At 43.3% G+C, this 25598-nt stretch overlaps 1 protein-coding gene across 6 annotated transcripts in view; it reads right to left on the bottom strand.

Annotated features, from left to right (window-relative positions):
• GPBP1 (GC-rich promoter binding protein 1) overlaps positions 1-24540 on the bottom strand; it is a 91374-nt gene extending 66834 nt beyond the window's left edge. For 4 of the 6 annotated variants that reach the window (XM_030797751.1, XM_030797754.1, XM_003265947.4 and 1 more), the window contains exons 1-2: positions 24150-24413; positions 21966-22915 (exon numbers count right to left, since the gene is read on the bottom strand). The gene's annotated coding sequence lies outside the window, so the exon portion shown is untranslated. Of the gene's footprint in view, positions 1-21965; positions 22916-24149; positions 24414-24434 lie in introns of those variants that run through there. The other 2 variants (XM_030797752.1, XM_030797753.1) reach the window with 2 other exon arrangements.
• Positions 24541-25598: the final 1058 nt, after the last annotated feature.

The raw sequence follows: 25598 nt of genomic DNA, 5'->3' as shown, positions 1-25598 counted from the left end.
AGCTGAAAAACTTGAATGCACAATTGTCTACATGAATATAAGCAAACACATAAACATAACGACACCCAAACAAAAAGGAAAGGTAGATTCTCTCAAACACAAATAAGGCGCTAATATGGGTTCTGGCACCAAAAGATATTTGGCTTTTCAGGGTCCTACAACATTGAGAGCCGTTCCATAAGCACTGCTCACATACACATAACTCTCAACTTTTTATTGCCTCATTCTTAAATATGTACTAATAATCATCAAACATTTTAAGCAAACTAGCAAATGAAAGAGATCATTAAAAAAAACTATTAACAAAAAGGAAACAAAGAATTTAAGAAATAACTAGCAAGATAAATGAATTTTTCAGAACCAAGGACAAAGAACAACTTCTAGAAAGAAAACATCTGCCTGCAAATGAAGAAAAAAATGAGACATCAAGCAAAAAAAATTGAAGCAGGCCGGGCGCGATGGCTCCCGCCTGTAATCCCAGCACTTTGAGAGGCTGACTGAGGTCAGGAGTTCTAGACCAGCCTGGCCAACATGGCAAAACCCCATCTCTACTAAAAATACAAAAACTTAGATGGGCATGGTGGCAGGCGCCTGTAATCCCAGCTACTTGGGAGGCTGAGGCAGGAGAACTGCTTGAACCAGGAGGCGGAGGTTGCAGTGGGCTGAGATCACGCCACTGCACTCCAGCATGAGCGACAGAGTGAGGCTGTCAAAAAAAAAAAAAAAAAAGCAAAATGATATCCTTTTACAATTTTGGGAAGCCTAGGGACTGCTTCAGGAGAGTTCCTGCTCTGAGCATGGAAATAAAGATTCTATAATGATTCTTCTCCTCAAATGGAGGAGGACAATGTGTAGGAAAGCCTTGTAAACTGTAAACTACTATACAAATTACTTTTTTTAAAAAAAATGGGCTAGGTGTGATGGCCAGGCAGGAGGATCACTTGAGGTCAGGAATTTAAGATCAGCCTGGGCAATATAGTGAAACCCTGTCTCTACTAAAATTCAAAACAGGTCGGGCATGGTGGCTCACGCCTATATCCCAGCACTGTGGGAGGCTGAGGCGGGCGAATCACTTGAGGCCAGGAGTTCGAGACCAGCCTAGCCAACATGGTGAAATCCCATCTCTAATAAAAATAAAAAAATTAGCCAGGCATGGTGGTGCATTCCTGTAATCCCAGCTACTTGGAAAGCTGAGGCAGGAGAATCGCATGAACCCAGGAAGCAGAGGTTGCAGTGAGCCAAGATCGTGCCACTGAACTCCAGCCTGGGCAACACAGCAAGACTCCGCCTCAAAAATAATAATAATAATAATAATAATAAAATAAAATTCAAAACAATTAGCCAGGCATGGTGACACATTCCTGTGGTCCCAGCTACTTGGGGGGCTGAGGCAGGACAATGGCTTGAGCCCAGCAAGTCGAGATTGCAGTGAGCCCTGATTGTTCCACTGTATCACTCCAGCCTGGAAGACAGAGCAAGACCTTGTCTCCATAAATAAATAAAAAATAAATAAATAAATAAATAAATAAGTAGATTATGACACTTATTTAAATCCTAGTCCTTTTAGCACCATGAAAGCCAATTTTTTCAGTGGTTATTTGCCATTTATAGCATCTGATGCTACACAACACAAAACAGGTGGAAAACAAAGGTGCACTAAGGTAATGCTTATCCTGAAATTACCAAACGTGAAATCCACCAGATTAAATTTCTCTACTATGCATTTCATAACAAATTAATTCCATAACTGGTTACTTGGTGTTGAAACTCCACATCAGTAACAGTCGAAAGAAGTCTTTACTCTGAGGCCAGGCATGGTGGCTTACACCCGTAATCTCAGCACTTCTGGGGAAGTTAAGACGGGAGGATCACTTGAGGCCAGAACTTTGAGACCAGCCTGGCCAAAAAGAGAGTCCTTGGCTCTACAAAATATTAAGAAAATAAAAAAATAAATCTCGACTTTAAAAACTGAAAGTAGGTAGAGATAGAAAACGCTGACAAAAAGTAACCATCATACGGAAAAGGAAATACCGAGAGCCTATATGCAGATATCATATTGACTTTTACATATCTCAACTGTTGCAAAAAAAAAAAAAAAAAAAATTTTTTTTTTTTTTTTTTTTTTTTTTTTTTTTTTTTTGAGATGGAGTTTCGCTCTGTCACCCAGGCTGGAGTGCAGTGGCGCGATCTCAGCTCACTACAACCTCCGCCTCTCTAGTTCAAGTGACTCTTCTGCCTCGGCCTCCAGAGTAGCTGGGACTACAGGCGCACGCCACCACGCCCGGCTAATTTTTGTATTTTTAGTAGAGATGGGGTTTCACCACATTGGCCAGGAGGGTCACAAACTCCTGACCTCAGGTGATCCGCCCACCTCGGCCTCCCAAAGTGTTGGGATTACAGGCACTCACGAGCCACTGTGCCCAGCCAAAAAACGTATTTTAATATTCATTTCACAGATAAAAAACCTTTGGGCTTAAAGAGGTTGTGCCTAAGTCATCACGGCTAGCTCCTAATGAGCTTCAAATACAAGCAAATACATCTTACTCCAGTCTTTTTTCATCTACATTATGGTACAGAATTCAGTTTTAAAACTACAACTTCGCTAACTACAACAAAATAGGCTTTATAATTTGCATGTCTCAGGCTAATCAACTTCCTAGAATTAGAAAGTAATTAATTAAACAAAATGTTAAGAATAAAATTTCTAGGCCAGATGTGGTACACTTTGGGAAGTCAAGACAGAAAGACCATTTATGCCCAGGAGTTGGAGACCAGCCTGGGCAACACAGGAAGACTCCATCTCCACAAAATATACAAGAAATTAGCCAGGCATGATAGCATGTGCCTCTAGTCCCAGCTACTTAAGAGGCTGACGTGGGAGGATCACTTGGGCCCGGGTGGTCAAAGCTGCAGTGAGCTGTGATCGTGCCACTGCACTCTAGCCTGGGAAATAAACCCTGTCTCAAAAAGAAAAAAGAACTCAATAGAAAAATGCGCAAAAGATACAAACAAAGTTCAAAGAAACTGATCTTATACATGCAAAATTTTTATTCTCATTCAAAAAAAAAAAAAAACCCATCCTCAAAAACCTAAAAACAGAACTGCCATATGATCCAGCAAGCCCACTGCTGGGTATATGTCCAAAACAAGGGAAATCAGTATATGGAAAAAGATATCTGTATTCCTATGTTTACTGCAGTAATATTCACAACAGCCAAGATATGGAATCAACCTTACTGTCAATCAACGAATGAATGGATATAGAAAACATGGTATGTGTATGGCTATGGAATATTATTCAGCCATAAGAAAGAACAAAATCACAAAATCCCGTCATTTGCAACAACAAGGATGGAACCAGAGGACAGTATGTTAAATGAAATAACCCAGGCACAGAAAAACAAATACTGCCACATTCTCTTATGTGGGAGGTTAAAATGAACTCACAGAGAGAGGAGAATAATGGTTACTAGAGGCTGGGGAGTGGGAAGGTCGGTGAGATAAAGAGCGGGTGGTTAGTTGGTACAAAAATAGTTAGAAGGAATAAGATCTAGTATTTGGTAGCACAACAGGGCAACTACAGTTAATATTTCAAAATTAACTAAAATGGAGTTGGAATGTTCCTAATATAAAAAATTATGAATGCTTAAAGTGATATTCCCACTACCCTGATTTGATCATTACACACTGTATGCTTGTATCAAAATATGTGCTCCTTAAATATGTGTAACTATTATGCATCCATAAGTAGAAATATATATTTTTTTACACAACGCAAAAATGCCAAACAAAAAGGTCTGATACACCTCATTAGCACTAGAAATTTACATTGGTACACCTCTATGGAAAACGGGGCATTATCCCAAATTACACTCAGAAATTCACTTACAGGAATTTGCCTTATATTTACGAGAACTATTCACTAGCGCTACTCATGAAACAAAAACCAGAAACAGGCTAATGTACATCAATAGAGGTCTAGTTATACTACCATGCAGCCAATAAAAAGAATGAGGTAACTTTACACATATTAATATGGAATAATGTTCTCAGTTCATTAAGTAAAAAAAGACTGTAGAGCAGGGTAGACATGATGCTACTACTTGTATTAGAAAGCAAAAGAATGTGGTTTTATATACATCTCTAAAATACCTAAGAAACTAACAGTGGTTTCCGCAGAGGGGAACTGCTGAGAAACAGGATTAAAGGGGTGACTTTCCCCTAAACCTCTTGTGGTACACCTTTTGTAATTTGTGTGCATAAATTCAAAACAATTTTAAATCTTTTTTAGTCTGACTCAATTTTACTGTTTCCTGAATAAACTGTGTTGTTTTTTTTTTTTTTTCCAAATCCTTAAACTCTTAATCCATTTTTTTTCTGAAACTGAGTTAGGCTGAAGACCAATCATCCCAAGCACAGGAAACAAGTTCCAACAAATTAATTTTTTAAATGCGCCTAACCCTACGAACCAGATAGCGCTAACAAAGACAGAATACTTTACATATTTTTTTTTTTTTTGAGATAGGGTCTCACTCTATTGCCCAGGCTTGAGTGCAGTGGCATGATCTTGGCTCACTGCAACCTCCACCTCCTGGGCTCAAGCGATCTTCCCACCTCAGCCCCTCAAGCAGGTGGGACTACAGGTGCAAGTCACCATGCCCAGGTATTTTTTGTATTTTTTTGTGGAGATGGGGTTTCATCATGTTGCCCAAGCTGGTCTCAAACTCCTGAACTCAAGTGATCTCCTACCTCGACCTCCCAAAGTGCTGGATTACAGGAGTAAGCCACAGCACTCTGCCTAGGCAGTTTCTTTTTGAGATGGAGTTTTGCTCTTGTCACCCAGGCTAGAGCACAATGGCTCGATCTCGGCTCACTGCAACCTTGGCCTCCCAGTTCAAGCAATTCTCCTGCCTCAGCCTCCTGAGTATCTGCAATTACAGGCACTCACCACCATGCCCAGCTAATTTTTGTATTTTTAGTTGAGACAGGGTTTCACCATGTTGGCCATGTTGGTCTTGAACTCCTGACCTTAGGTGATCCACTCACCTTGGCGTCCCAAAGTGCTGGGATTACAGACATGAGTCACCATGCCCGGCCAGCAGTTCCTTTAACATTCAACTCATTTAGTCCTCATCCCATCCCCAGGAGGTTGATGTTACCTTCTTTTCAAAACAAGAAAAATAAGTGTTTATATAAATGCGAAGTCCATTTTAAAGTTCCCAAGGTCATATAGTAGCTGAAACTCTTAACTACTCTGGATACATATACATACTATAAGTAACACAGGACACATCAGGCAGAAATCTTACCTAACACAAAACATTAGCCTTCGTAATAGACATATTAACTCCTAATGTTTTTTTTTTTTTTTTTTGAGACGGAGTTTCGCTCGTTACCCAGACTGGAGTGCAATGGCGTGATTGCAGCTCACCACAACCTCCGCCTCCCCGGTTCAAGAGATTCTCCTGCCTCAGCCTCCTGAGTAGCTGGGATTACAGGCATTCACCATCACGCCAGGCTAATTTTGTATTTTTAGTAGAGACGAAGTTTCTCCACGTTGGTCAGACTGGTCTCGAACTCCTGACCTCAGGTGATCCACCTACCTCACCTACCTCAGCCTCCCAAAGTGCTGGGATTACAGGTGTGAGCCACCACACCCAGCCAACTCCTAAATTTTAAGTTTTACTCAGGCACTGTCTTACACGACTGCTGTGTCAAAAAGTACAAAATACAGGTCTCAATCACCTAGACAGGTAAAAGATGAGCAGTTTGAGCTACCACTGCAATCTAGCGCTATCCCCAAACAGACTACTGTCCTCTCAGCAAATTAAGTACTCAGAAGTACTTAACAGGAAGTACTTAATAGAAATGTGAAACTACCAGTCAAGTTAAAAGAAAAAAATTAAGGCACCCAGCTCAGGTAAGTGCATTTTTCAAGTAGTTTTCAATCTAGCCAGTGTTCCAGAAACAATTTCAACACTCTCCTGAGAATACTCACCTGTAACAGCCTCAAGTTTAGCATCCTTCTAAGAGCTTCAGTAAATAAGGTCCTTGCAAGGGATCTATAACATGTTTTTCTTACACAGAACGAAAACAAGATCACACAGGTAAACTCTGTAACACCAAAAATAATTAAAGCTCTGTGGACATTTATCTGCATTAGTTTCCTCCTCAAAGACACCTACAAATGAACTATCATGGTCTGATCTCTGAAAACGAGAAGTCTTAAATTCTGCTCATATATTTCAAAGCCACTCCTTAAAACCTAGATAGGCCGGCGTGGTGGCTCACGCCTGTAATCCCAGCACTTTGGGAGGCAGAGGTGGGCGGATCATGAGGTCGAGAGATTGAGATCTCCATTCTGGCCAACACAGTGAAACCTCGTCTCTACTAAAAATGCAAAAATTAGCTGGGTGTGGTGGTATATGCCTGTAGTCCCAGCTACTCAGGAGGCTGAGGCAGGAGAATCGCTTGAACTCAGGAGGCGGAGGTTGCAGTGAGCTGAGATCACACCACTGCACTCCCGCCTGGTGACAGAGTGACACTTGGTCTCAAACAAACAAAAAAAACCTGAAGATAAATGTATTTTGTTTCTTTGAACCTGAGAGCAAAAATTACCTAGGTTTCAAGCCTTCTGACACAACAGTTCAAAATCGGGGAAATTTTTAAAGGCAAGGGTCACAGTAAACAAATCTTTATGAGATGAGGCAGTCCCTTCAAAAAGCTAAGAGCAAGGCCGGGCACGGCGGCTCACACCTGTAATTCAAGCACTCTGGACAGCAGAAGCAGATGGATCACTTGAGGTCCGGAGTTCAAGACCAGCCTGGCCAACATGGCAAAATCCACCTCTACTAAAAATACAAAAATTAGCTGAATTAGCCAGTCATGATGGCAAGCACCTGTAATTCCAGCTACTTGGGAGGCTGAGACACAAGAATCACTTGAACCAAGGAGGCAGAGGTTGCAGTAAGCCAAAGTTGTGCCACTACACTCCAGCCTGGGTGATGGAGAATGCCTTAAAAAAAAAAAAAAAAAGAAAAGAAAAGAAAAAACAGCTAAGAGCAGCCAGGCACAATGGCTCACACCTGTAACTCCAGCACTTGGGGAGGCCAAGGCGGGCAGATCACTTGAACCCCAGAGCTCGAGACCAGTCTAGGCAACATGGCAAAACCCGTCTCTACCAAAAAATACAAAAATTAGTCAGACGTGGTGGTACGTACTGTAGTCCCAGCTACTCGGAAGGCTGAGGCGGGAAGATTGCTTGAGCCCAGGAGGTCAAGGCTGCAGTGAGCTGTGATCATGGACCACACTCTAGCCTGGGTGACAGAGCAAGACCTTGTCTCAGGAAAAAAAAAAAAAAATGCTAACAGCAAATCCAAAGCCAGTCTTGAATCTGGCAGACAAAAAGCTCACATAACAAATTATTTAATTCTAGGCACATAAAATAGCTTTTTTTTTTTTTTTTTAACTGAGACAGTCTTGCACTGTCACCCAGGCTGGAGTGCAGTAGCGTGATCTCAGCTCACTGCAACCTCCACCTCCTGGGTTCAAGTGGTTCTCCCGCCTCAACCTCCCAGTAATTGAGATTACAGGTGCGTGCCACGACGCTCGGCTAATTTTTGTACTTTTAGTAGAGATGGGGTTTCACCGTGTTGGCCAGGCTGGTCTCAAACTCCTGACCTCAGGTGATCCACCTGCCTCGGCCTCCCAAAGTGCTGGGATTACAGGTATGAGCCACCATGCCTAGCTGATAAAACAGCTTCTAAATGACATGACAACAAATCAACCCTCCTATAATCCAACAACAAATTCCACCTAGTCCCCAAGGAGTTAAAAATAGCTCTATAATAAAAACAACCATATACACCCAATCCCCCCGCTAAAAAAAAGGCTAAATTATTTATAGATGCTAATAGTTCTTCTACTGTGCAAATAAGTGCACTGAGACTACAACAGTAAACAAATGAGACAAGGTCCCTGCTTTCAAAGAGCTTATGTGATAAAGACAGGCAAAGAGTAAACAAGATAATTATAGGCTGTGCTTTAAGTGAAATAATACAGAACAATAAGAGAAATCAGAGTATTGACTAGAGTGGCCCACTTTACACAGAATGGTTAGAGAATCTCAGAGGTTAGGTTTGAGCTAAAATTGAGCTGACAAGGGAAGAACAGAGAAGAGTGAACAAATATAAAGAAAAATGTCTCATGTGTTCAGGTAAGAGAAAGAAGGCCAATGGGCCAGCAAGACAGTAAGCAAGGTTCCAGAGAAGGAGAGGGAACAAATAAACAATGCAGATCCTTGCAGGCTATAGAGTATGCATGTTATTTTTAGATCCAATGGAAAGACATTAAAGGGTTTTAAGCACAATAATGACACAATCTTGAATATCATTTTTAAAGGATCACTGTGATCTGTGAATAATGAACTAGAGTACACAATGGTACAGCAATAAACTTAAAAGGCTACCACAGTAGTTCAAGTGAAAAAAGAAAGTGGGCCGAGCGCAGTGGCTCAGGCCTGTAATCTCAGCACTTTGGGAGGCCAAGGTGGGTGGATCACCTCAGGCCAGGAGTTCGAGACCTGCCTGTCCAACATAGTAAAACCCTGTCTCTACTAAAAATACAAAATTAGCTGGGCTGGGCATGGTGGCTCATGCCTATAATCCCAACACTTTGGGAGGCCTAGGTTGGCAGATCACCTGAGGTCAGGAGGTCAAGACCAGCCCGGCCAACATGACAAAGCCCCGTCTCTACTAAAAATACAAAAACTAGCTGGGCACGGTGGCAGGCACCTGTTAATCCCAGCTACTCAGTAGACTGAGGCATGAGAATCACCTGAACTGGGAAGTGGAAGTTGCAGTGAACCGAGATAGTGGCACTGAATTCCAGCCTGGGGGACACAGCGAGACTGTCTTCCAAAAAAAAAACAAAAAAAAAATTAGCCGGGTATGGTGGTGCATGCCTGTAATCCCAGCTACTTGGGAGGCAGAGGTTACAGTGAGCCAAGATCACATCATTGCACTCCAGCCTGGGCAACAAGAGCGAAACTTCGTCACAAAGAAAGACAGAGGCTTGTACAAGTCTAGTAGCAGTGGGATATAAATGAATACTTTTAGGAGATTTTGAAGGTAGAACACATAATTTGCTAAAGGATTAGATGGGGGAAAAGAAGAAATCCAAAGATGATTCCCACGTGTTTTAGCTTGAATAAACAGGTAGCTGGTGGAGCCATACTGAGATGAGAAAGAACAGACAGAGTATGGGGCTAGGAAGTAAGACTGTAGTTTGCCTTTTATTTTTTTTTTGAGACGATATCTCGCTCTGTCGCCCAGGCTGGAGTGCAGTGCCACGATCTCAGCTCACTACAACCTCCGCCTGCCGTGTTTAAGCAATTCTCATGCCTCAGCCTCCAGAGTAGCTGGGATTACAGGCACCCACCCCCATACCCAGCTAATTTCTGTTTGTTTTTTTTTAAAGTAGAGACAGGATTTCGCCATGCTACCCAGGCTGGTCTCAAACTCCCGAGCAATCCACCTGCCTCAGCTTTCCAAAGTGCTGGGATTACAGGCGTGAGCCTCCATGTCCAGCCTGAGTGTAGCATTGAACATTAAATTTTACATGTAGAGGATTCAAGACGGCAGTTAAGTTATAAGCCTGGAATATGGGGAGAAGATCTGAACTGGAAATTTAAACTTGAGATCATTTGCATAAATATACCTTTTAAAGCTATGGTATCGTATCACAAATTACAGAAGTATTATCCCAAGAGTGGAATGCATGTGCTTCAACAAATTTTTTTTTTTTTTTTTTTTTTTTTTTGAGACAGAGTCTCATTCTGTCACCCAGGCTGGGATGCAGTGGTGCGATCTCAGCTCACCACAACTTTCACTTCCTGAGATCAAGTGATTCTCTCGCCTTAGCTTCCTGTGTAGCTGGGACTACAGACATGCACAATCATGGCCGGCTAATTTTTGTATTTTTTTGGTAGAGATGGGGTTTCGCTATGTTGCCCAGGCTGGTCTCAAACTCCTGACCTCAAGTGATCCACCCGCCTCAGCTTCCCAAAGTGCTGAGATTACAGGCATGAGCCACCAAGCCCACCTCGATAATTTTACATCTGTCATATATACATATATATACATATATATTATACATACACAAATACATTATACATATATATATATCTGGTTTCTGCTTCTTCTGTCCCTTCAATTTATACTTACCTATGTCCTCCAATTCATAATCTCTCCCTCCTGGTTGATCATATGATATGGTCTTCAACCACTACCACCTGTGACCAGCCACAACACCATTGTCTGTATTATTTTACAATTTCAAAGCATTTAGCATTCATTATTTCACTTGACTTTAATAACAACTCTGTGAGGCACTATTTTATAGAGCAAGAATTAAGTCATAAAGACTATGTTGGTCAATATCACATAGCTATTATATAATGTAACAGATGGCATGAAACCATAATTCAAATTCAAGGACTCTTTTTATTCTGTATTCACAGAACTTCACAGCAAACTATATGGACAGAGGAATCTTACATTTTTGCCTTGTTCACTAGAAAATCCCCAGCACCAACGATACCATAGGCATTCAAACATTTCCTGAGAAAAAGGAAATCTCTAGCACATAATTAGCACTCGAGAGAGAAGAGTCCCAAATCCACTGTTGAGATAATATATCATAGTAAATAAGCTGATACTTTTACATCCTACTTTCTCATTTCCAGTATACAAATGTTGTCATTTTCTAAGTATGCTCAAGTATGAATTAGATATCTAACATTTCAAGCCACTTAAAAGACTGATATACGAATTCAAGATGACATTATTTTGCAACAGGTCTTACTTCACATTCCCACAAAAACAATTTCCCTGTTGCTCCAAATTTCCTATAAAATATTTTAGAAAATGTAAGACATCCAATGTTAAAGCAGAAAAAAAATCAAATACTATTTTATTTATGGACTAGCATTCCATGGAATTAGCATAATACATACACACACACACACACACACACACACACAACTTCTCTCTCTTAATGAGTCCAGAAATAGACACACATAATTTGATTTTCATCACAGAAATTTCAAGGTGATTCAATGGGAAACAAAATCTTTTCAACAAATGAAACTTGCACAACTGGACATTTACATGGAAAAAAATGGGGGGTGGTCACAGTGGCTCTCGCCTGTAATCCCAATACTTTGGGAGGCCAATGCAGGAGGATCCCATGAGTCCGGTAATTTGAGACCAGTCTGGGCAACACAGTGAGACTCCGTTTCCACAAAAAAAATTTAAAAATTAGCCAGGTGTGGTGGCACACACCCGTAGTCTCAACTACTCAAGAGGTTGAGGTAGGAGGATCGTTCCAGCCCAGGAAGTCAAAGCTGCAGGGAGCTGTAATTACGCCACTGCACTCCAGCCTGGGTGACAGAGCGAGACCCTGTGTACCCCACCCCCCAAAAATTGAACATCTTTTTATCACACCACATGCAAAAAATTCAAAATGAATCAAAGACCTAAAAGGTAAGAACGAAATTACAAAACTAGAAGACAGGAGAAAACCCTATGACCTTGGGTTAGGCAATGATTTCTTAGGACACAAAAGCACAAACCATTAAAGAAAAAAAAAATTTTTTTTTTTTAAAGAGGCAAGGTCCCGCTCTGTCACCCAGACCAGAGTGCAGTGCCGCAATCATAGCTCACTACAGGCTTGAACTCCTGGGCTCAAGCAAACCTGCCACCTCGGTCTCTCAAGTAGCTGAGGTATGCCACCATGCCCACTTAATTTAAATTTTTTGGAGAATAAGCTTCTCACAGTATGTTGCCCAGGCTGGTCTTGAACTTCCAGCACAAAAGGATTCTCCAGCCTCAGCCTCCAAAAGTACTGAGATTAAAGGCATGAGCCACCAGGCATTTTATTTCAGTACTTAAAATTTTTGCTCTTCAAAAGACACTGTATCAAGAAAATGAAAACAAACCACAGTCTGAGAGAAATTATTTGTAAAGCATGTATCCAAAATATATGAAGAATTCTCGGGCCGGGCGCGGTGGCTCACGCTTGTAATCCCAGCACTTTGGGAGGCCGAGGCGGGCGGATCACGAGGTCAGGAGATCGAGACCACGGTGAAACCCCGTCTCTACTTAAAAAAAAATTAGCCGGGCGTGGTGGCAGGCGCCTGTAGTCCCAGCTACTCAGAGAGGCTGAGGCAGGAGAATGGCGTGAACCCGGGAGGCGGGGCTTGCAGTGAGCCGAGATTGCGCCACTGCACTCCAGCCTGGGTGACAGAGCGAGACTCCGTCTCAAAAAAAAAAAAAAAAAAAAGAATTCTCACAATTCATTAAGACAACCCAATTTTGTTTTTGTTTTTTTTTTTTTAAGACAAGGTTCACTCTCATCGTCCAGGCTGGAGTGTAATGGTGTCATCTCCACTCACTGCAACACTCTACCTCCTGGGCTCAAGCCTCCTCCGGAGTAGCTGGGACTGCAGGGGGCACACCACTGTGCCAGGCTTACTTTTACACTTTTTGTAAACACAGGGTTTCACCATGTTGCCCAGGCTGGTCTCGAACTCCTGGGCTCAAGCGATCTGCCCACCTCAGCTTCCCAAAGTGCTGGCATTACAGGCATGAAGCACCGTGCTCGGGCCCCAGGTTTTTTTTAAACAGGCAAAATATTTGAACAGATACTTCACCAAAACACACGGAAAAATACTATCATTATTAGGGAAATGCAAATTAAAGACATAATCCTAATTCCAACAATACACAATAGTTAAAATTTAAAAGACATAACCAGCCAGGCGTAGTGGCTCACGCCTGTAATCCCAGCACTGTAGGAGGCTGAGGTGGGCGGATCATCTGAGGTCAGGAGTTCCAGATCAACCTGACCAATATGATGAAACCCCACTTCTACTAAAAATACAAAAATTAGCCGGGCATGGTGGCATGTGCCTGTAATCCCAGCTACTCAGACGCTGAGACAGGAGAATCACTTAAATCCAGTAGGCGGGGGTTGCAGTGAGCCGAGATCGCGCCATTGCACTCCAGCCTGGGCAACAAGAGTGAAACTCTGTCTTAAAAAGAAAAAAAAAAAAAAAAAAAAAAGACCTAACCAAAGATGGTTGCCAAAAACTAATTTTAAAGAGGGCTGGTGATAACAACTAACACGCATTGCTGGTGGGAAGGCACACAATTCACATGACCCGGGCAGTTCTGCTGGGGATTGTCACATGAGAAATGAAAACTTAAGTCCACACCAAGTCCTATGCACAAGTGTTCCTATTCACTTTATTTGCAACAGCCAAAAACTGGGAACAAACAAAATGTCTCTGAACGAGAGAATAGATAAACAAATTGTGGTATAACCACATAAGAGAGTACTATTTAGCAATAATAAAAATCAACTAAGATGTCCCCATAGGGAGTTAATAAATAAAATGAAATAAAAAGATCAACTACAATACATGAAACAACACACATGAAAGGCTAATCCACTGTATAATTCCTTTGACATTCCGGAAAATACCCAATACGAAAGGACTTCAATACTAAACAGACTGGGACTTTACAGGGACTGAGGATGATGGGTGAGGACACAAGGTAACTTTTTGGGGTGATGAAAATATTCTATATTCTGATTGTGCAATTACACAACTGTATACACTTTAAAGAATTTTCTTGTTATTGATGCAGTTTGGATGTCTGTCCCATGAGATATCCAATGAGACCCCCAATGTTGAAGGCGGCACCTAGTGCCAGGTGTTGAATTGTGCAAGCGGATCCCTCCTGAATGGCTTAGCACCAACCCCTTGGTGATGAGTTCTTGCTGATAGTTCACCAGAGAGCTGTTTTAAAGAGTGGGTGGCACCTCCCCCCTCACTCCTGCTCCCTCTTGCCATGTGACATGCCTGCTCCAGCTATGCCATTATTCTAAGCTCCCTGAGGCCTCAGCAGAAGCCAAGCAGATGCCACTACCAAGCTTCCTACATAGCCTGCTGAACCAAGAGCCAATAAAACCATTTTTCTCTATAAATTATCCAGTCTCAGGTATTTCTTCAAAGCAACACAAAAACAGACTAACAAAGTTATGTACATTACACCCCAATAAACTTAATTTTTTTTACCCTTGAGAGTGTGTCTCAATCTGTCACCCAGGCTGAACTGCAGTGGCACGATCTCGGCTCACTGCAACCTCCATCTCCCAGGTTCAAGTGATTCTCCTGCCTCAGCCTCCCAAGTAGCTGGGATTACAGGTACGCACCACCATGCCCAGCTAATTTTTGTATTTTTAGTAAAGACAGGGTTTCACCATGCTGGACAGGCTGGTCTCAAATTCCTGGGTTCAAGGGATCCACCAGCCTCAGCCTTCCAAAATTCTGAGACATAGCAGAAGCCTGTCTCTACAAAAAATAAAAAATTCGCTGGACATGGCAGCACTCACCTGTGGTCCCAGCTACTTAGAAGGCTGATGTGAAAGAAAGGATCACCTGTGTCTGGGAGGTCGCGGCTGCAGTGAACTGTGATGGCACCACTGCCCTCCAGCCTGGGTGACAGAGTGAGACCCTGTCTCCAAAAAAAAAAAAAAAAAAAGAAAAAAAAAAAAAGGAATTCATATCCCCCCATATTAAAAAATATTAGCTATCAACTCTTGAAATGTTAATTTTAATACGGAAGCATAAAATAGTATTTCCCTTATACTACACTTTCATCGTAATTTTTTTTTTTTGAGATGGGGATGTTCTCGGTGCATAGGCTAGATTGCAGCGGTACAACCATAGCTCACTACCGTCTTAAATTCCAGGACTCAAGTGACCCTCCGGCCTCAGCCTCCCAAGTAGCTGGGACTACAAGGCGCACTACTGACCTGGGCTAATTTCTAAATTTTCTGTGCTGGATTACAGGCGTATGCCACAAACCAAGCCCAGGTTCTCAGTTTCGGAGAAAGGATAACTTAAGAGTTGTACATATGTATATATGTATGTATGTTTTTATTTAGAGACAGAGTTTTTACTCTTGTCACCCAGGCTGGAGTGCAATGGCATGATCTCGGCTCACTGCAACCTCTGCCTCCTGGGTTCAAGCAATTCTCCTGCCTCAGCCTCTCAAGTAGCTGGGATTACAGGCATGTGCCACCATGCCTAGCAAATTTTTTGTGTTTTTATTAGAGAAGGGGTTTCCCCATGTTGGTCAGGCTGGTCTTGAACTCCTGACCTCAGGTGATCCACCCGCTTCGGCCTCCCAAAGTGCTGGGATTACAGGCATGAGCCACCATGCCTGGCAACTAAGAGTTTTAAAAACTTATTTTTGCATAAAAAGTGTAGGAAAAAAATTTAAATATGGCTTTAAAATATAATTTGAAAACTGAATTAAGAATTAAAGGGGGCCAGGTGCAGTGGCTCATGCCTGTAATCCCAACAGTTTGGGAGGCCAAGACAGAAGGAACACTTGAGATTAGGAGTTCGAGACTAGCCTGGGAAACATAACAAGACTCTCTACAAAACAAAAAAAATTAGCCAAGCATGGTGACATGCACCTGTAGTCCCAGCTACTTGGGAGGCTGAGGCAGGAGGACTGCTTAAGCCTAGGAGGTCGAGATGGCAGTGAGCCGTGACTGCACCACTGCACTCCAGCCTGGGTGGCAGAGTGACACCTTGTCTCAAAAATAAATAAACAAGAATTAAAGAGAAGAAGCTGGGTGCGGTGGCTCACGCCTGTAATCCCAGCACTTTGGGAGGCCGAGGCAGGTGGATCACGACGTCAGGAGTTCAAGACCAGCCTGGCCAACATGGTGAAACCTCATCTCTACTAAAAATACAAAAATTAGCTAAATATGGTGCCAGGCGCCTATAATCCCAGCTACTCGGGAGGCTGAGGCAGGAGAATCACTTGAACCCAGGAGCTGGAGATTGCAGTGAACCGAGATCACGCCACTGCACCCCAGCCTGGGCAACAGAGTGAGACTCCATCTCAAAAAAAAAAAAAAAGGCCAGGCACAGAGGCTCATGGCTATGATCCCAGCATTTTGGGAGGCTGAGGTGGGCAGATCACTTCAGGTCAGGAGTTCAAGACCAGCCTGGCCAACATGGTGAAACCCCATCTCTATTAAAAATACAAAACTTAGCCAGGCCTGATGGCAGGTGCCTGTAATCTCAGCTACTAGGGAGGCTGAGGCAGAAGAAGCGCTTGAGCCCGGGAGGCGGAGGTTGCAGTGAGCCAACATCATGCCACTGCACTCCAGCCTGGGCAAGAGGGAGACTCCGTCTCAAAAAATTAATAAAATAATTAAAGGGAAGAAAATGGAAAGACCAAAAGCACTGTACCCACCAAGCTGTGAACAAAATAATAACTAAAGAACAAGAAACTAAATGACGTATCTTGTACATAAAAAGATGCAGAAACTAGCAATTATTTGCAGGGTTATACAGCAAATCTGTTAACTATTCTGATGGGTGGGACAGCTGACAAAATGGGAAAAGCAAGCAGGTAAAAACTGAAAAACAGAGTCACAACCACGAAACAGTTTACCAGTAAGTATTAACATTTTGTTTTTCAACATTTCTGTTGAAGGTAATGGACCTACTTTCCAGAAAAATGCATTGAAATGCCCACAAAATTATCAATTTCAAAGAATTCTCAGAAACCACTGTCTCAGCCGGGCATGGTGGCTCACACCTGTAATTCCAGCACTTTGGGAGGCCGAGGCGGGTGGAACACCTGAGGTCAGGAGTTTGAAAAGAGATGTATTCCCTGCCCCCGCACCCCCCCCCCTTTTTTTTTTTAAATGTTCCCTAGGCTCTTTTCAAACTCCTGGGCTCCAGTGAGCCTTGTGCCTCAGGCTCCCAAAGTGTTAGGATAATAGGCATGAGCCACCATGCCCTGCCCCTTCACCCCTTTTTTAAATAGTATTTTGTATGTCAGAGGTTCTTTTTGAGACAGTCTTGTTTTGTCACCCCAGGCTGGAGTGCAGTGGCGCGATCGCAGCGCCAAAAATACCGAGGCGTCTGGCCTCTTCAATTCTTATTCATTTTTCAGGCAAGGTGTCACTCTGCAACCCAGGCTGGAGTGCAGTGGTGCAATCACCGCTTACTGCCATCTCGACTTCCTAGGCTCAAGCAGTCCTCCTTCCTCAGCCTTCCAAGTAACTAGGACTACAGGCGCATGTCACCATGCTCAGCTAATTTTTTCTATGTTTTGTAGAGAGAGAGTCTTGTTATGTTTCCCAGGCTAGTCTCGAACTCCTAATCTCAAGTGTTCCTCCTGCCTTGGCCTCCCAAACTGTTGGGATTACAGGCATGAGCCACTGCGCCTGGCCCCCTTTAATTCTTAATTCAGTTTTCAAATTATATTTTAAAGCCATATTTAAATTTGTTGAGGTGGGTGGATCACCTGAGATCAGGAGTTGGAGACCAGCCTGACCAACATGGGGAAACCCCATCTCTACTAAAAATCCAAAAATTAGCTGGGTGTGGTGGTGGGCACCTGTAATCCCAGCTACTTGAGAGGCTGAGGCAGGAACATCGCTTGGACCCGGGAGGCGGAGATTGCAATGAGCTGAGATTGTGCCATTGCACTCCAGCATGAGTGACAGGGCGAGACTCTGTCTCAAAACAAAAAAACCCAAAAAAAATCTTTACATCTGCGTTACACTTCACAATTTACAAAAACCCTCCATATACATTTCCATCAATTTAATGAAGAAACAAAGGCCTAAAAAAGTTAGGTGAACATACAGTCACACAGGCATTTTTCTAGATATTCCATATCCTAAACCAAGTTCCCTTCCAAACCCTCAGCCATGACCCTTTTTCTACATCACTACCTTACCTGGATCTAAACTGTTACCTAAACATTGACAGATCTAAACATTGTTACCTAAACATTTGATAAACATTTTTATCAAAAAAGAAACAGAAAAGATGGTTTGGTTAAACAAAGTTAAATAATCTGACCAGGTGCAGTGGCTCATGCCTATAATCCCAGCACTTTGGGAGGCTGAGGCAGGTGATCACCTGACCTGAGGTCAGGAGTTCAAGACCAGCCTGACAAAACCCCCATCTCTACAAAAAATACAAAAAATTAGCTGGGCGTGGCAGCGGGGACCTGTAATCTCAGCTACTTGGGAGGCTGAGGCCTAAGAATCACTTGAACACGGGATGCGGATGTCACAGTGAGCGGAGATCATGACACTGCATTCCAGCCTGGGTGACAGCAAAACTCTGTCTCAGAAAAAAAAGTTAAATAATCTGGCCTGGTTTTAAAATCTATCCTCACTTGCTTATTTTACTTTCAGATTAGAAGTCCTCCTCAATTATCCCTTTCTTGTAACTCTCCCCAGTTTTTTTTTCCTACTCACTCTTCCTGTTCTTTCTCCATTACTCTTCCCTTCCTCAATTTTAACATATCAGCAGCTTCAAGCACAAAAATCCGTGTAACTATTTCAATTCAAAAACAGAGACAAGGGGCTGGGCCCAGTAGCTCACACCCATAAACCCAGCATATTGGGAGGCAGAGGTGGGCAGACATCTAAAGTCAGGAGTTTGAGAACAGCCTGACCAATATGGTGAAATCCCATCTTCTAAAAATACAGTATTAGCCAGGCCTGGTGGCACATGCCGGTAATCCCAGCTACTCAGGAGGCTGAGGAGGCAGGAGAATTGATTGAACCGGGGAGGCAGAGGTTGCAGTGACACCATTGCACTCCAGCCTCGGCAACAAGTGTGAAACTTTGTCTCGAAAACACCCCAAAAAAGAAAAAAAAAAAAAAAAAAAAAACAAAACCAGACAAGGTAAAATAAAGCTATGCATTTAGCTCCATGTCTGTGGAAACAGGCTACGGGTGAAAAAGAAAAATACAAGGCCAGGCACTGTGGCTCATGCCTATAATCCCAGCACTTTGGGAGGCCAAGGCAGAAGGAACCCTTGACCCCAGGAGGTCGAGGTTGCCTGAGCTACAATGGTGCCATTACTCTCCGATCTGGGTGAGAGAGTGAGACCCTGTCTCAAACACACAGACACACACACACTTAATTTTAGCTAACCAAAGATGTCACCCGAATAGTTACTAGCAAATAGCAAAACAGTAGCATCTCTTAGTTTATTTCCAAACTCCATTAGCAGTCTGTAATCAACATCAACCAAAGAGAAGCAGTACATGAAAAAAAAAAAATATCAAAGATAATGTTCAAATAAATGAATTCGTGAAGTAAACTCCCCAAGAAGGCGGTGTAAGTATGGCATAGTGCTGAGTATGTGCTCTGGAATCAGACCGCTTGAACATTTATTTGGTCAAGATTACAATTCTAAAAAAGTAACTTTCTCCCAGTCTCAGCCTCCCGAAATCCTAATTTTCTCATGAGTACCACCACAGTGACTATAATAGTACTTTCCTCACGGGATTAAGAATTAATTAAAATATGCCACATAAATTACACAGCAAAACATATGACACCATCATCATCTATAAATGTTAGCCACTATGATTATTATTTTTAGACCTACAGTTTAGAAAGGGAGAAAAAAGGAAATATAAAGAGTAGAAAAGATAAAAAGAAAAGTGGTGTAACTCCTAGGGAAAAGCAGCAGTCCAGCAATGGTTCCAATTACCAACGGGTGGAACTATTTCAATCTCCAGAAAATAAAATACTGAAAATATCTGTCAAAACGTTCAAGTAAATCTGTCCTTCAAGAACTGCTGTAAGCAAAGTTGACAACTGTTATAGACTATTCACAGATTAAAGTTAATTGTTAAAAACTCTGATCTCTGGAGTAATCTTTATCCTGACACTACTGCTTAGGGTAACAATATCAGTAATGGCAATTTAGAAGAAAACAAGGCTGGACGCGGTGGCTCATGCCTGTAATCCCAGCACTTTGGGAAGTGGAGGCGGGTGAATCACCTGAGGTCAGGTGTTCAAGGCCAGCCTGACCAACATGGTGAAACCCTGTCCCTACTAAAAATACAAAAAATTAGCCTGGCATGGTGGCCGGCACCTGTAATCCAAGCTACTTGGGAGGCTGATGCAGAATCGCTTGAACCCAGGAGGCGGAGGTTGCAGTGAGCAGAGATTGCGCCACTGCACTCTAGCCTAGGCAGCCAACAGAGCAAGAGTCCGTCTCAAAAAAAAAATCACGAATAACAAATATTATGTAGTTTTCTAGGAAGAATGATCGTTTGACTCCAGTTCAACTTAGTCATATTTAAGACGCATATTCTTAAATAACTTGAAAAGTCATTGAATTGAGGAATGAACAAAATACAGGCTCTCCCAAGTGCAAGGGTGTGGAATGTTCTCACCAATTTTATAAATCAAGGTAGACACTCAATTAAAATTACTACACACAGGTCTGACAGAGAAAACACATATAACCTAGTCTATTATGACAAAGGGAATTACTGAACTCTCTAATATCAATTTCAGAAAGGAAAAACTCTCTATTTTACATTTACTACCACTTTCTATGGGAACTAGCAGGATTCAACAGTTATTCGTTCAAAATAAACAACTGACAAGTTATTATGTTAGGCCATCTTGGTAAAGGGTTCAAAAATTGCAATCTCAGCCGGGCGCGTGGGCTCAGGCCTATAATCCCAGCACTTGGGGAAGCCAAGGCGCGAGGATCACCTGAGATCAAGAGTTCGAGGCCAGCCTGACCAACAAGGTGAAAACTCGGGTCTCTACTAAAAGAAAAAACAAAAATTAGCCAACCATGGTGGCGGGCACCTGTAATCCCAGCTACTTGGGAGGCTGAAGCAGGAGAATCGCTTGAACCTGGGAGGCAGAGGCTGCAGTGAGCCAAAATCATGCCATTGCACTCCATCCTGGGCAACAAGAGCGAAACTCGGTCTCAAAAAAAAAATTAGTCTTTCGTCTCAGAAAGACAATTAATTGAAATACCCTCTAATTTTAGTTATACTCATGTGTTCACTAATATTAATTGCCTAAAAATTAAGTTTTGTCATTAGTCAAAAAGGAAAAAAATTAAATTTTAGTGTATCTCTTTAAAAAACACTAAATGCCTATGATTCACTGAAAAATTAAATGTAGTAACTAATGGTAACTAAAAACACCGTTTAATCCTGAAAAATACGAACATTAAAAGATAACTCTCCCACCTGTCAAAACAATTTCTATTATAGCAATTAATAATTCACAACTTTAAAAAAAAAAAAAAGCTTTGCTTATAAACTTAGGCCAGCATAACCTCTTGAGTGAAAAAAAAAAAAAGTATAGTCATATTTTCTGAAGTTATTTTAAAGGTTCTTAATTCAGCTTGCTCAGTTCCTCTGAGCTTCTGGTCCTGGTAATACCCTCTTTTTTTGAAAGTAAAGAAATAATTTGAAATACAAAGCCATTTCAACAAAACTATTTCAAAAACTTAATTTCTACAACGGATTAATATGTTAGGAACAGCTATGGCTTACAACAAGCTAGTTCATGAAATACATTAAGAACTACTATCTGTAATATGACCAAACTATGTAACTCCAAATGCAACACTAAACTGCATTTGGAACGCAGTCTAAACTCACATTTGGAAAGTCAACTGGCTATCAAGGCACATGCATTTAGAATGCAAACTGGCTAGGAAGACACGTGGTCAATCATTTGTAGCATTTTTTTCCTACCTTTCTACCACTATGAATGAATCTTCAAAGCCTAAGGCAATATATACTGGCCATATGAATTTAGCTTTTTACTAGAAAGCACAAAAACTTGTAGCTTATGACTGTTTGAATCTGAAAAATTCCTAAGCCTTAAACGTTTTTTCTCTATTTCAGTTTACTCAAACAATGGCTAATAGTTGTTTTCAGACTGTCAAGGAAACTGAAAACAAGCAATATTACTGCAAGAAACTGAAAGGCTTCCAAGAATAACACAGGATAAACTCGACTCTTATTACAGTTCACAAATGAACATTTGATTTGCTCACCATAATAGTACTTACAAATTCCAACAGGACTGCACAGGAAGGTGTTGGTTTTTTCTCTGTAATCTTTGTTTTCCAGTTTGTATTTTTATTTTGTATCCTCTGAAATAATATCGAAGTTCTTTGAAGATACTTAACCTATGACTATTTGACATAGAGTTACTTCAAGTCAGCTACCCATACTTCTGTTTTAAAGTTTTCATATGGCTATCTCCCGAATTAGCCAAGTTCTTTAGATTTAAGATCAAGGTCTTCTTTATTATTCCATGTACTTGCCACTGTTGTACTTGACCACTCCAGATGAAATATCCAATTTACGAGCCAAAAAGCAAAAACAAAAAGAAAATTTCACATCTGAAGAGCATTCCTAAACATCAGCATATACAGAGACACACATAGCTATCTCAATACTACTATGCTGCCGGGAAACTGCAACATCTTAAATTTCCACGTAAATAAAAGATAAAAGGAAAAAAACTCTGTATTCTTTCAATGTCTTCATTCAGAAAAAGTGTCCCATTGTGACATGAAAGAGCTGAAGTCAAAAATTCCTAAAACTTTCAATAAAGGTAAAAATAAACTGCCATGAAACTTCAGCAATACTCAGTCATTTGAAACTGCTGAAACTACTCAGTACACAAATCAACGTCTCTCAGTTTCGGCTGAAGAACCCCAACAACGGGGTGGGGGAAGGGGAGGCAAAAATTACCACCAGCTGAAATACTGTAACCAGTTATATAATCCGTTTGAACCAAAATACTGTAGAAATGCTGCCTGGGTCTCTTTTTAAGTAGCTTGCTGAATTGTTCACTATCAATTCACTTCATAGACGATTCTTGCCAATTTTAATAAACTTCTGGAGCAAAATTATCCAAAAACACTGTAAATCCAAAATGGCCACTTAAAATATCCGGGGCCTTCTACACAAAACCTAGAAGATGATCTTCATATCCGAGTAATTCAATCACCTGTAAAAGTTATAAAAAAAATTATATACTGAGTTTTGATTTTGAGCTAAAAAAATCAATCCCCAACTTAAAAAGTCAACCTCTGGAGAGAAAATCACTTCTATATAACCCTACAGGAGCCTGGAAAAGGGCTTTACCCAAGCAAGCACCCGATAAAAGTCTACTGAATGAACAAGACATCGGAGTAGAGGGAGGGAAAAATGGTAGGTGACGGTATTACGGAGGGCAAGGACAGATTTCACCTGGGAAGGGGTGCAGATCCCATGTTGGGGAATTATATAAGCAAACCTTCTCATACTTCTCGAATAAATTTTAAAACTATGAAATTGGCACATAATCTTACAACAGATCTCCAACCCTCTTCGATGGACCAAGGAAAGCGAAGACAGGTGTGCTGCCACGGAGCATTAGCGAATTTAACTCAGAGGTAAGTGTAAAGAGAAAGAGGCTCCCTCCGAATCAGAACGTCTACTGGAGGAGGCATATTCCCCCCCAGTAAGGCCAGAAAGGTGAACTAGAAGTAGGGCAAACCCGCTTCTTAAATTCTCCAGAGGAGACTTCCCCACTTCTGAGGGAGCAAAGGGCTAGAAAGTGTAGGTTCCGACTTCCTCGAATTAAGAAAACAGGTTTCTCCCAAAACTGAGGGGGTGGAAGGTAGAGGGGCCCTTTTCGTAAACCAAGGAATGGTGCTCTCCCAAAAGAGCACATGTCCCCTCAGACCCCACAGGACTCGGAGGAACAAAGTAGCCTTCCCCCCGGTCCACGGCAAGTGCCACGGACCTGGGAGAGGCGGAGAAAGCTGAGGCGCTGCTGAAGAAACCGCCGAAGGCCACAACTCGGCCTCGACTCCCTCAGCCCTGAAAGGGGTAGTGGTGCAAAAGCAGGCGGGCGTGTGCGAGAGGCCGGGGGAAGGAAGGCCGAGCACAGAGGGCGTCGGACTCGCTCTCAGCCTCCGCCAAACGCCAAACACCCCCCAACCAAGCCGCCGGGGCTAAACCACCCACCCCCTCCTCATAACCACCACCTCCGCTCCACCCGGGCCGAGTCAATAGCTAGAGGGGCCTATCTGCGCCTCCCTCCCTTCTCACTCCTTGCTTCTCGCCGCCCCTCCGTCGGCGGGCAGCCTCACACCTCGCGCCACCAACGCCGCTCCCGGCCTCTCAAACCCCAACACGGACACGGGCACTCCCCTCCTCCCCCGGGCTCGGGCGTGGAGCCTAGAGGACGGTGTTACCTTCTGCCCCACCAGAGGTGCCCCTGGCCTGGGGGTGCCGCTGCGCCTGATCCCGGGAGAAGGTTTTCGGTACTTTGAATAATCCCCTTTTGCCGCTTTTCCCTCCCCCACAACCAGTCTCAGTCCCAAAATGGCGCCGACCCGATCCGCAATGTTCTGGGCCAAGTCTCGCGAGATCGTGGACAGTGGCGAGGCGGGGAACTAACTAGACGGGTTGAGAAGGGGGGGAAGGCGGGGCGAGGAGAAGGAGGGAGAAAGGGTGTGGAAGAAGCGGTGCTAACAAACCTACTGGGCGGGACACCGGGAAGAGCGCCTCCACCAGAGAACCTTCTGGCCCAAGCAACCGCTCACGCCGCGGTCAAAGAAGCTCCGCCCTCTACGTCGGGCGCCTGGGGGGAGGGGAGAAGGCGTGGCTAAGGCTGGGGGCGGGGCTTCGAGGAGGCCCCGGAGCAGGGGCGCGCGGGGGGCGGTGGCTCCACGCGGTGACGTCAGGAGCAGCTGGAGTCGGGGATTACCCCCTGCTGCTGACGTGAGGACGGTGAACAATCGGGAACGTTCGGTGGAAGGGGGAATTCCCCGCCGCTCCCTGAGGAGCCCCTCCTCCCGCACCTCCCCCAGCCCGGGGCTGCCTCGGAGTCCGGGCTGGTGGGGCCGTGCAGAGGGCGAGAGGGGGGTGCTGAGCCGGGAAGTGGCCGCGCAGGCTCGAGTGGCGCGCGCCGTAGCGTCTTCCCCAGCTCCAAGCTCCCGAAGCCGCGCCGCAGCTCCTCCGAGCTTCAAGCTGCGGAAGACGCTGCGGCGCACGCCCTTCGCTGGGTACCCTGCTCGGGCCTCGCGCTCGGGCCTAGGTGAATCGGCGCTCACAAGGCGCCTATGCCCAGCTCTGCGCAGGCGGAACGTCTGCCGAGCCGGCGCCGGAGCGATAGGGCACGCTGAGGGGATGCTCCACCGTGGCGTGCGAACGCGGACTGTGTCGGGCATGAGAGGTGCACACGGGAGTCCTGCGGCGGAGGAAAGCAGACGTGCGGGGAGCCAAGCCCAGACTCTCAGAGGGTAGAAATGGCTACTAGGTATAATCGTGCTAATTATTTTTCTTTCTACTAAATCTGCAGTAGGTGAATTATTTCAACAGCCAGAGTATCAGAACCACAGAGCCCATTCGAGATTTTAAAAAATCAGTATTATGTCAGTATTATGGTGTTCACAGTTGTTTCTCTAATTGTGACACGTTTTCGCCTTATAACCGTAGCCTCACTTTAACACCTGGGAAGTTGGCATTCTAGGAGAAAGAAAAATCACATTTGTTCAGAAGGAAGGTGGAGGGAGGTTGTCTCAAAGAGGGAAAGTCTGGAAAATAAAGATATTTGGCTGTTCGCCCTCCCCTAAGCCACAAGGACTTCATAACGTAGAAATTTTGTAGTAGTTGTACATGCATTATGGGGTTTGTAGTTT

This window comes from Nomascus leucogenys, chromosome 18 (assembly GCF_006542625.1).
Source record: "Nomascus leucogenys isolate Asia chromosome 18, Asia_NLE_v1, whole genome shotgun sequence".
NCBI classification, from domain to species: domain Eukaryota; kingdom Metazoa; phylum Chordata; class Mammalia; order Primates; family Hylobatidae; genus Nomascus; species Nomascus leucogenys.
This window is presented reverse-complemented; position numbering and strand designations above follow the sequence as displayed.